Consider the following 10150-nt stretch of genomic DNA (forward strand, 5'->3'; position numbering starts at 1 on the left):
ATAGGAGTTTTGTGCCGGTATTTTCTTCTTACTTTGGACTATTTTTGGCGTGTAGAACTAGAATATGATAATCTTTTTTTCTGATATAAATGGTTGTATATATGTTTTAGGTACACAGATCACCTGTAGAGGTTACTTGTTCAACATAAGCATTATTTTGAACACATTCATTAGTTTCATTGTGTTAAATTTTATGTGTTGAATGTATTTTTTCTTGCAGGTTGTGGTTGATGGTAGTGTTACAGTTCAGTTGTGTGTAACAGAGCTCATACTACATGATGTATGTTATTTTACTAATTCTAAATTTGTTTTTTTGTAAGTTTTTAAAATCTTTATAGATAAACTCACATTGTTTTTATGAATCTTTAATGTGAGCACCAAATATTTTTCTAAAAGTTGATCGATTTATTTAGAGTATATGAAGATTTGGAAAACAAAGATGGGCTTCACATGATAGACAAAATTCCATGTGTGCTACATTAGAATTTATGTCACCTGAAATTGTACAAGGGAGGGGCCATGATAAGACTGCTGATTGGTGGAGTGTTGGAATTTTAATCTATGAAATGCTTACCAGAAAGGTTGGTGCCAGTGTCTCACCCTTAATTACTTTTAATAAATTACTATTATATTCCCCTTACTTTTAGTGTGAGGGTAATAATGTAATTTTGTTTGGACATTGTGTCTGTGCAGCCTCCGTTTAGAGGTGGAATCAGACAGAAAATCTAGGAGAAAACAGTCAAGGACAAGATAAAGCTTCTGGGATTCTTGTCAAGTGAAGCACATTCTCTTTTGAAAGGGGTAATGTCGTAATTTGTAATATTATATACTTGTGTTATAGTTTTTGCTTAATAATGGTGTGTTTTTTTTTCTAAAAATAGTTGTTACAGAAGGATTCAAGCAGGCGACTTGGGAGTGGAGCAGGTGGAGGTGATGAAATAAAAAAACATGGTTGGTTTAAATTGATTAATTAGAGGAAACTGGAGGGTAGAGAAATAAAGCCAAGTTTTGTTCCACAAGTAGCTGGGAAGCAATGTACTGTGAATTTGAAGAGTGTTGGACAAATTTGCCCCTGCTTCTGGATTCCCCTGCTGCGAGTCCCAAATGTAAGGAAAACCCGTTTAAGGGATTTACTTATGTCAAGCCTGCAGATCCTTTCCTATACAAGAATGAATGATTCCAAAAGTTTGTACCAAGTTTTTTAAATGTAGTTTTGAGTATCTAAATTATATGGATTATTTTTTATTGTTAAGTTGTTGCATTTATGACAATTTTAATTTAGTGATATGGTTGACCCAAATAACATTTGCACACAGGCAAGTATGGTTAGCTTTATTTTTCATTTGCCAAAAATACCCTTTTCTTATGTGCAATGTTTATACTTGTTGAGCAGGTGATTAGAATGATTGGGGAGAGTGCAGAAGTTGTGGGTAGGAGCTCTGGAAACAAGATGCCAACTCTAGAGGAATATGCAAGTGATTTAACTATTCATCAAGGTTTTCTTTTATTAATTATTTCTTCCATTTTGTAGGGTAAGTTTGACCCCAGAATTAGATGATGATTATTAGTATTTGAAAAAAAAATGATAACTAGTTAAAACTTGATGAACGTTACAAGTAGGAAAAATAACAAAATTGAATTCTTGTTTTGGCTTCATACTTGAATCTAGTTGATAGTTATCAATTTTCCTAATTTGTGATCACCATCCAATTTATTGTATTATAGGGAATCACTACTGTTGGAAGCTTTTTCTTCTTTTAAGGGAGTCATTTAGGAGATAGGTTGCTAGTGCAGTTCCATTGTGGGGCAGGGTCCTCTATTGCAAAGGTGATGCAATTTATCACCGAGCACTGACATAGCAGGTGATGCAGATGAGGTAATCCTTTTGACACCCTTCAAAATCCGATTTTGCTGCTCAACTTGTTGGATTCATGGCAACTTTGTTAGTCGGTGCTCCTGATCAAGCCCATTGGATATTGGAATTAGCTAAATTTGATTTCAGCATTGTTGTTGGACATTTTGTTGCATCTGTACCTAGGATTTATTCCCCCAAGCATCCCTACATATCTGATTCCCTTCATTATTTAACTGTAAGTAGTTATTACATATATTCGTATTAACAGAGTTGTGGCATTCTCTTACTAAGTTTGTATATATTTATTTCAGGGTGATTATTGAAGCTTCTGTTGTTGGTATTAGCCACCTTTATCGAATCATTTTTCAGTAGGGCTGTTGGAGTGCTAGCAAAAAGTTGAACTCTAAGATGAGTTTCATTATTAATTTATTTATTTCCATTTATCCTCGAACTCTAAGATGAGTTTCATTATTAATTATTATTAATATAAATTGTTTTCATAATGTTTCAGTAGGGCTGTTTGATTGCTAGCCAAAAGTTGAGAAATCCATCTATCAGAATCATTTTTCCCATTATTGAGAGGGTAAAAATGTCAAGTTGTGGACTTTTGGCTTCAAAATACATCCTCTATTTCACACAAGTAGGATCACTAGCTGAATTTTGATGATGTATATTTGTTATATTATTTTGTAAATCTATGTATTGAATTAATTTTGTTGTTGAACATAAAAGTTGCGATAGGTTGAGACATTTGGGTATACTTCACGATGCGGTTCCTCATCATGTTGATAGAGTCGGGCATCCTATGCATGTTAAGGTAATTTAAATAGCAACTTTGAGCATTTCTCTGCCTTAACTTAAACTAGATAGAACTAGCATCAAGGATAAATGGAAATAAATAAATTAATAAGAAGATGTTCCTAATGAATTTGCATCACTAATACTCAAAAATAAAATCCACCATTTTTGGTTGTGATTTGTTATTCATGTGGTGCGACTGCCACGTGTCAGCAGTAAATGTAAGTACTAAGTATAGTTATTCTCATTTTTACATATTGGGATTTGTTGGTTTATGTAAATCTAATGGTTGTATTATTCAAATTTGTAGGTCTTGTTGATGAGCATAGTGTCAAGCAAAGTAGCTTAGGATGTTGTGAAGGTGGGCAACAAGTTCTTGTAGTTCAACTATTATTTGTTGATGACTTTCATCTCTTTCACATTTGATGTATTACATTTGTCTAATATTGGAATGATTATTTGTATGACATTAAGTTTTGTGCAATGGATTGTATTTTTTGTATATGGTATTTTATTTTCTATTATGACACATGAAATGCAAATTTAAATTGAAAATTAGTAAATCTATAAATATATTTTTTTTAAAATTTAAAATTACGATACGCAAAAATGTGTGTCATCTTCATTTATGACATGGCCTTTCTTGACAGCGGCTTTAATGATACGCATTGCGTGTCATAAATACGTGTCGTCTATAGACGACACGCAAAAGCGTGTCGTCTCTCGTTATGACAGGGCCTTCCTTGACACGCATTTGCGTGTCGTCTGAGCGTTTTACGACATGCATTGCGCGTCGTAAAAGGCTGTTTTTCTAGTAGTGAAAATTCATTTAGAATTTTCAGTATTTAATCTTTAATAATTAATATCCTTTTAGTTTCCAAAAAGCATTAGTTATCAAAGTCTAGGATCCAAGTTGCAAAACAAATAAATTGTTAGGTATCCTCTATCCCATTCATTTGAATTCAACCCGGTAGATATCGATTATCAATTATATCTTGCTACATAATTCCTAGATTTATGGGATCTCTAATAACAAATTTAACTAGACATGTTTGATCCCATCTATGCCTAGGAACTCTCTTGCTTAGGTATCCTTTATCACAAAAGATTTCTGATCAAATCATCTAATTTGAAAAACTTGTACAATCGGCTCATAACTTGGTTATAGAAATCGCGAAGACACCTCGGCCATCAAAAGACAATGCTAACCGGTTAGGTATCCTTTATCCCACTAGTGCATACAAGAGATGTGCGAATGTTTTTCAAAAGGATTGCATAGATTTGAAGTTTATAAAAATGGTCTTTTTTATATTTTATAATTTTAGTTTAAAAAAATATGATATAATGGTTATTACAAGCATATAATAAACCATGGACAATTTTCAAAAGAAAATCACTTTTAAAGGTTCTATATAAAAAGCTAGTTTTTATATAATTTAACGCAATTCAATTTTAATAACCGGTATTAATTTTGAGTGCATTTGAACCTTATATATCTTTAATAAAACTTCATTTTACTACTTATATATATGGACTTTGTATAAGTTAACAAAAATCACAATTTTAAAACTTATAATGGAGTATTTCAAAATTTGGCGTTATTAACGATTTTATAAAACCCGGTTTTATTTTTAAAATAATAACTTCTTACATCTTATGTCCAATTTTGAAAAAAAAAACTCCATGTGATGTTTATTTCGTCCAAAATTATTTTAGCATGTGAAAAACTAATTTATCAACCACACATAATAATAAAATAAACAACACTAACATGCATAAAAAGGTATGCGCATAAACATAACCAACTAATATCATTTTTTTGTGAGCCAACACAAAAAATGCCAAGTCCATTCCTAAAGAGACATTTAATGGGACAAAAAAACTTCTTGTAATGTTGTTGAAGAAGCTCCCACTTGAGTAAACACCAATTGCTTGCAAATGATTGCAAAAACTTCTTGAAGGCTAAAATTCAGCAACTGTCGCTAAAAGTCCAACAACCCTTTTGTAAACAACATTAGTGACACTTTTCAGAAAATGTCATCGAAAATCCTGAACACCTTTTAGACTCGAAAATTGCTCTTTTGTCTTCAAAAAATGGTTCCAACTTCATCCGTTGTTACATTTTTGTACAAATAAATTAATTCTAAAAACTAATCTATTACTTACAAAAATAAACCAAGAAAACTTATGTATTTAATTTATTACATACCATATGAATAAATAAATTATTACAACCATTTTTATAAAACAACCAACACAACAACACAACAAACACAATGATCATTGGCTAGTTTATGCACATCATATACATCAACATACACATAAAACAATATTTGTTTTTCTAAGACAACTTTAAATGACAAAAGATGCATGAAACCTTTGTCACATAAAAAAAATAACAATTATATAGTTGTCATAGAAAATATGTATGAACTTATTTTTATACAAAAACAAGTTCTCCATATTCTCCAAAAACTAAGATTTCCAGAAATCAAAAAATCAAACCAAACTTGCAAGGTGGCTCTTGATACCAATTTTTGGGTTTTAATTCAAAATTAGTTTCAAAAACTACATAAATTGGCAAACGAAGACTTTAAATTTAGAACATAACATAAACATTTTATACCCACCAAGGATCTTCTTGCAAGTTATAGAAAGATTAAACACCAACCATAGAAAGGATGAAGAAATAACAACCTTTTTTGTTCTTTGGGTCCTCTTGGGAGGCTTGGAAGTTGATGTAGAATGTGGAACCTTTGAGACACCAACAATGACTCAACTTGATGTAGATGCTAGTCCATAAACTCTTAAACCCTTAAGCTTTAAGTTCATAATCAATATGAACTTAAAGAGGACATGGAAAAGCAAGTAATCTTCAAAGCTCTTAACTAATTAAGAGAGAATGAGAGGGAGAGGATTATTTTCGGCCATTTGCATCAAGTAAACAAGAATTAGTGCAAGCCTAATCTTTTATAGGCATAAAGTGATTTTATGGAGCATAAGTCCTTAACACTTTAAGACAATCATGTCTCCTAAAGCCTACTTGTCTCCCCATGCTTTTAAGACATGTATTTCTTGCTAAAAAATATTATTTCCTAGAAATAAATAATTTCCAATTTAATTATAAGAGTTTTATTGAATATTTATTAAAATCAATTTCTAATAAGTAATCAATAATATCAAGTTGTTGGTGTGACCCATTAGTATCATATGTTAATTAGCAATATCACTTTAATATGACTCTTGAGCATACTAGACCTTTCAGGGGTACCCCCATGGTCTGACGTCCAAGTGCCATGGGCTACCCCCATGGTATTTCCTTGAAATATCATGGGCTACCCCTATGGTCTAACATCCAAGTACCATGGGCTACCCCATGGTCTTTCATGCAAGTATCACAGAGAAAACTACCATTCCATAAAACAAGTAATAGGCCGACATTGATGCCTTCGACCCATGGACATAGTGAGAAAACTCACCTCAATCCAAGATAACCAAATACTCGAGCTGCTGCTGCCGGAATCCTTGCAGCAACATCAACCAACATATTTCATCAACAATCGGCTCCTCTCCCAATCAAGGATTCTAGTCCAATAACCAAACCTTCAGGGTAAAAGTCCATTTTATCCTTTTCCTTACTTGCCAAAATCCAAAGACCAACCCACAAGCATCATAAGTCCAATCCCTTAAATGACACCACAAGGCCCATTAAAGCCTAAATATCCAAATTGGGCCCAAACCCATCATGGGCCTAACCCGAGAAAGCCCAATATCCAAAAAGGCCCAAAATAACCAAAGGTCAACCCTGTTCAAACTTATGGTCAATAATCCATGGTCAACAAGTCAACATTTCAAGAAAAGTCAAACATGTCGAGTACACCCCGCGTACTTAGCTGGTACGCCTAGCGTACTACCTTTGGGGCCAGTACGCGCAGCGTACCAGATGGGTACGCCCAATGTACTCCCCTGAACTCCATCCTACTCCGTTGAGCACTTAATCACTTATGCCAAAATGTCCAAATCTCAGATCTAGTTCCAGAACATGCCTTAATCCATAAAGTTTCTAACTTTGAGCTTTTGCATGGTTCAATGAGTCCCAAATCCAAGTTCTTACTTTACAACTTCATCAAAGAGGCTAAAACATATGCATGAGTTGATATATACCATCATGATCACAATTTTATGCATTTGGGACACCTAAGACGTCCAGATCTAGTGTCCAAACCCTTGGGACAAGCTCAAACTCATAAATACAAACCAAAGGGACCAAAAACCTCCCCCAAACAAGATCTAACCAAAGAGATGTCAAGATCAAAGCTTTTTACCTTCAATAGGTTGCAAAAGATGAGAAACTTCTGGATCTACAAGCTCCCTTCCAAGTGATGATTCTTCAACAAGCTCCAAACTCTTCAAAGCGCACAATAATACTCCAAGATTCTTCACAATGGCTTAAAAGCTCCAAGATAATGGCTAAGGGTCGACTGTTAAGATTCAGGAGGCTTAGAGGTTGATAAAAGACAAGGCTCATGAGGTTTAAATAGGGTAAAGAACCAAAAATTAGGGTTTCATGGCTGAAAGGAGTACGCCCCGCATACCCCTTAGTACACTCGGCGTACTCGAGAGACATCCGCGATCTAGCCAGGCACTACACCCTGTGTACTCGATGAACCTTCTACAACACTTAATTTCAATTAGCCATAACTCCTTCATTCTAAGTCCGTTTCCGACAAACTTTATATCGATGGAAAGGTGACGAGAAGCCCTTCACTTCTAACAACTCACCCCTGCCTTGAAACTTCCCGAACAAAAACCCAAAATTCATAAAGGCCCGAACTGCCAAATTGCGATTATAACTTTTGGATCCGAAACACAATCGAACTCTTGAATTATCTAATCTATAATATCCATATCCAAAAAGGGCCAATTCCCTTCTTCCCCAACGCGCTAAGCCTTATGGTAACCGATAATTGGGCCAAGGACCCAAATAATGAAACGATTCAAAACCAAGTGTTACAACTCTACCCCACTTAAATTAGATTTCGTCCTCGAAATCATTCCTTATCATTCCTGGCACACCATACATCTTGGACAACACAATCACAGCCCCACGCATACAAGAACCTTCCCAAAGGCAACCGAACCCAAACCTAGTAGAACTCTCCAATCCGAAGAATAACGCATCCTTAAACCCATGAAGAAAACTACCTCTACATTCTCCAAAACCTGAAATCTCGAATTGGTCTGACTCCCTGACAGACCGCCCATACAGAATCACTACCATGCCAAATTCTCATTGAATTCCAGCCCAAACAAAATGCTTCCAACCCTTGATTATCTTGAAGCTTCCAATGGGAACAAAATCATTGACCATTTATTGTTGCAGACACTTATACTTGACAGAAGGCTCAGATAATCCTTCGAGTTGAAGACTCATCCCTGCAACTGTTAGACTCAGACGAGAGCTGCGCAACAAGGTCAAATCATTTACTCTGAGATTATGCGATCCAAGCTGCAAGTGACTTACCATATTTTATGAATAACAAGCAACTCCAAACACGAGTCCCAAATCACTAATACCACCTTGACTTACCTCGATGCCCCCATTGCTGCTTTCCAAAAGCACCCGAGACCTCCCTTGTCCCAACTTGTCTGTCAAATAACTGAAACACCGGATTCCCACCCAGTTGCTGAGTCAAGAGACACACACAGTCGAACCACGCGACTTCCAAATGAAAGCCTCATCTGGAAATAATTGCCCAAGCTATCTCGCCGGTTATGGCTCAAACCAATCATGTCAGCCTGACGAACCTGACGTCACTAAATTCAAAACTAACAGTGAATGCTATATGACCAACTGTGGTCTTATATCACAGCCGACCTCCAACGACCTACCACTTCCTGATTCTAGGCATGTTGTGGCCTCCCCATAGTCTTAGAAACTGAATCACCGTGATATAATACATCTGAAGAAATCCGTGACTAGTCATGGACTTGCCATGCCCTCAGCGCTGAACAAGACTTGGTGAATGCTACGGGCCACCCCGCAGTCTTACAACACTCCTGTCTTGCCATGGCCACTTCCCATGATCTTACCGCTCATCGATCAATCCATCCATATGCATCCTGCGTCGAACACGCACCGGACTATGCGCCTAACCCGGGGCTCGGGTCACGCTTGGAACCCCAACCTGGGTCCATCAAAACCTGCTATCCATCACCAAGAAGGCGTGAACCAACAGCTGGAAGTTTCCTGAACTCCCAACTCACACAGTACTCAATCCAGACGACCACCAGAGTTGTCTTCCCTTCCAACAGGAATGTGAAACTCATTCAAGTTTCACGCCTGATTCATCTTCCGGAAAGCTGAACAATTCTCCCCCACTTGAATTCGTCGAAGCTCTTCCAACACACCAAGTTGAAGGATTCCCAATCCAGCTTACCCCTTATGATTGAACCGCTGACAACCTGCACTTACCAATGCTAGTGTTCAATCACTAGCCAAACCCCAAAGACCGTACAACACTTGAAGACCAGATGAACACCCCCTGAAATCTCAGCAAATCCGACAACCCCAAATGTTTCCGATGATAAAGCCCCTAAATCTTGAAATCCTTTATGCCGGTGACAAGACCAAATCTGTAGCGATATATTAATTTCCTGACACTCCAGTGACTAACTAAGCTCACACAACTGCCACCACCATCTTTTTCCTACCACTACTTCCCTAGCAACAGTAGTTATTGAACCCACAAGTTCTTCCACAGATGACTGCCAACCTCACCATATCAAATGGTAAAACCATTGAACCTGGACTTTACTAGAAAACCAACCCGCTGACCTTGACCATAGAACTTCCAAACGATACCCCTGAACTGAACCCGACAATGAACCGGTACAACCACCGAACACACTAAAACCCGCTCAACAAGATACAACCCCATTGCTGACCCACTAATGATTCATGGAATGAAAATGGCATATAACAATTCTTGATGATACAACTCAAACAATGATAGAGAATTAACCCAAGATAACGCTTATCTAAACCGATACAAAATTCCAAACAACATAAATACTGATAGCAACCGAAGAGAAAGCGATATATAACTTACCCGCCATATCACCTGCTGGAGTCCTGGCCTCCCATGTCTGACACTGCAATGCCCGACTCTTCTCTGCTGGGGCTCCCGCTCCACCCTCACGACCATCAGTGATCCTCAGAGTAACCAGAGCATGTGCACTCACCACTCCTCCCCTCAAGATCGGACAGTCGGCCTTATTGTGGCCCACTTAGTTGCAGTGAAAACATAACAAACTTTCCTCTGAGGACAATCCATGCTGACATGCCCGACCCTGCCATACTTGTAGCAGCCTATTCCCCTAGAGTGACAAACCCCATCGTGCAGTTTCCCGCACGTGCCACACTGACCCCGACCCTGCTGTCCATTCAAACACTGATATGAAGTCTTGGGTTTCTTCCTGGGACGCTCCACTGCC

At 37.1% G+C, this 10150-nt stretch overlaps 1 long non-coding RNA gene across 1 annotated transcript; it reads left to right on the forward strand.

Annotated features, from left to right (window-relative positions):
* Positions 1-226: 226 nt before the first annotated feature.
* On the forward strand, positions 227-3155 carry LOC145117484 (uncharacterized). The gene is made up of 9 exons (XR_013712687.1): positions 227-280; positions 414-581; positions 694-801; positions 882-1106; positions 1394-1496; positions 1726-2090; positions 2167-2495; positions 2588-2672; positions 2964-3155. It is a non-coding gene; the product is annotated as an uncharacterized LOC145117484 (long non-coding RNA).
* Positions 3156-10150: the final 6995 nt, after the last annotated feature.

This window comes from Lactuca virosa, chromosome 5, assembly GCF_052849685.1.
Source record: "Lactuca virosa cultivar CGN04683 chromosome 5, Lactuca_virosa_CGN04683_v6, whole genome shotgun sequence".
Lineage (NCBI taxonomy): Eukaryota > Viridiplantae > Streptophyta > Magnoliopsida > Asterales > Asteraceae > Lactuca > Lactuca virosa.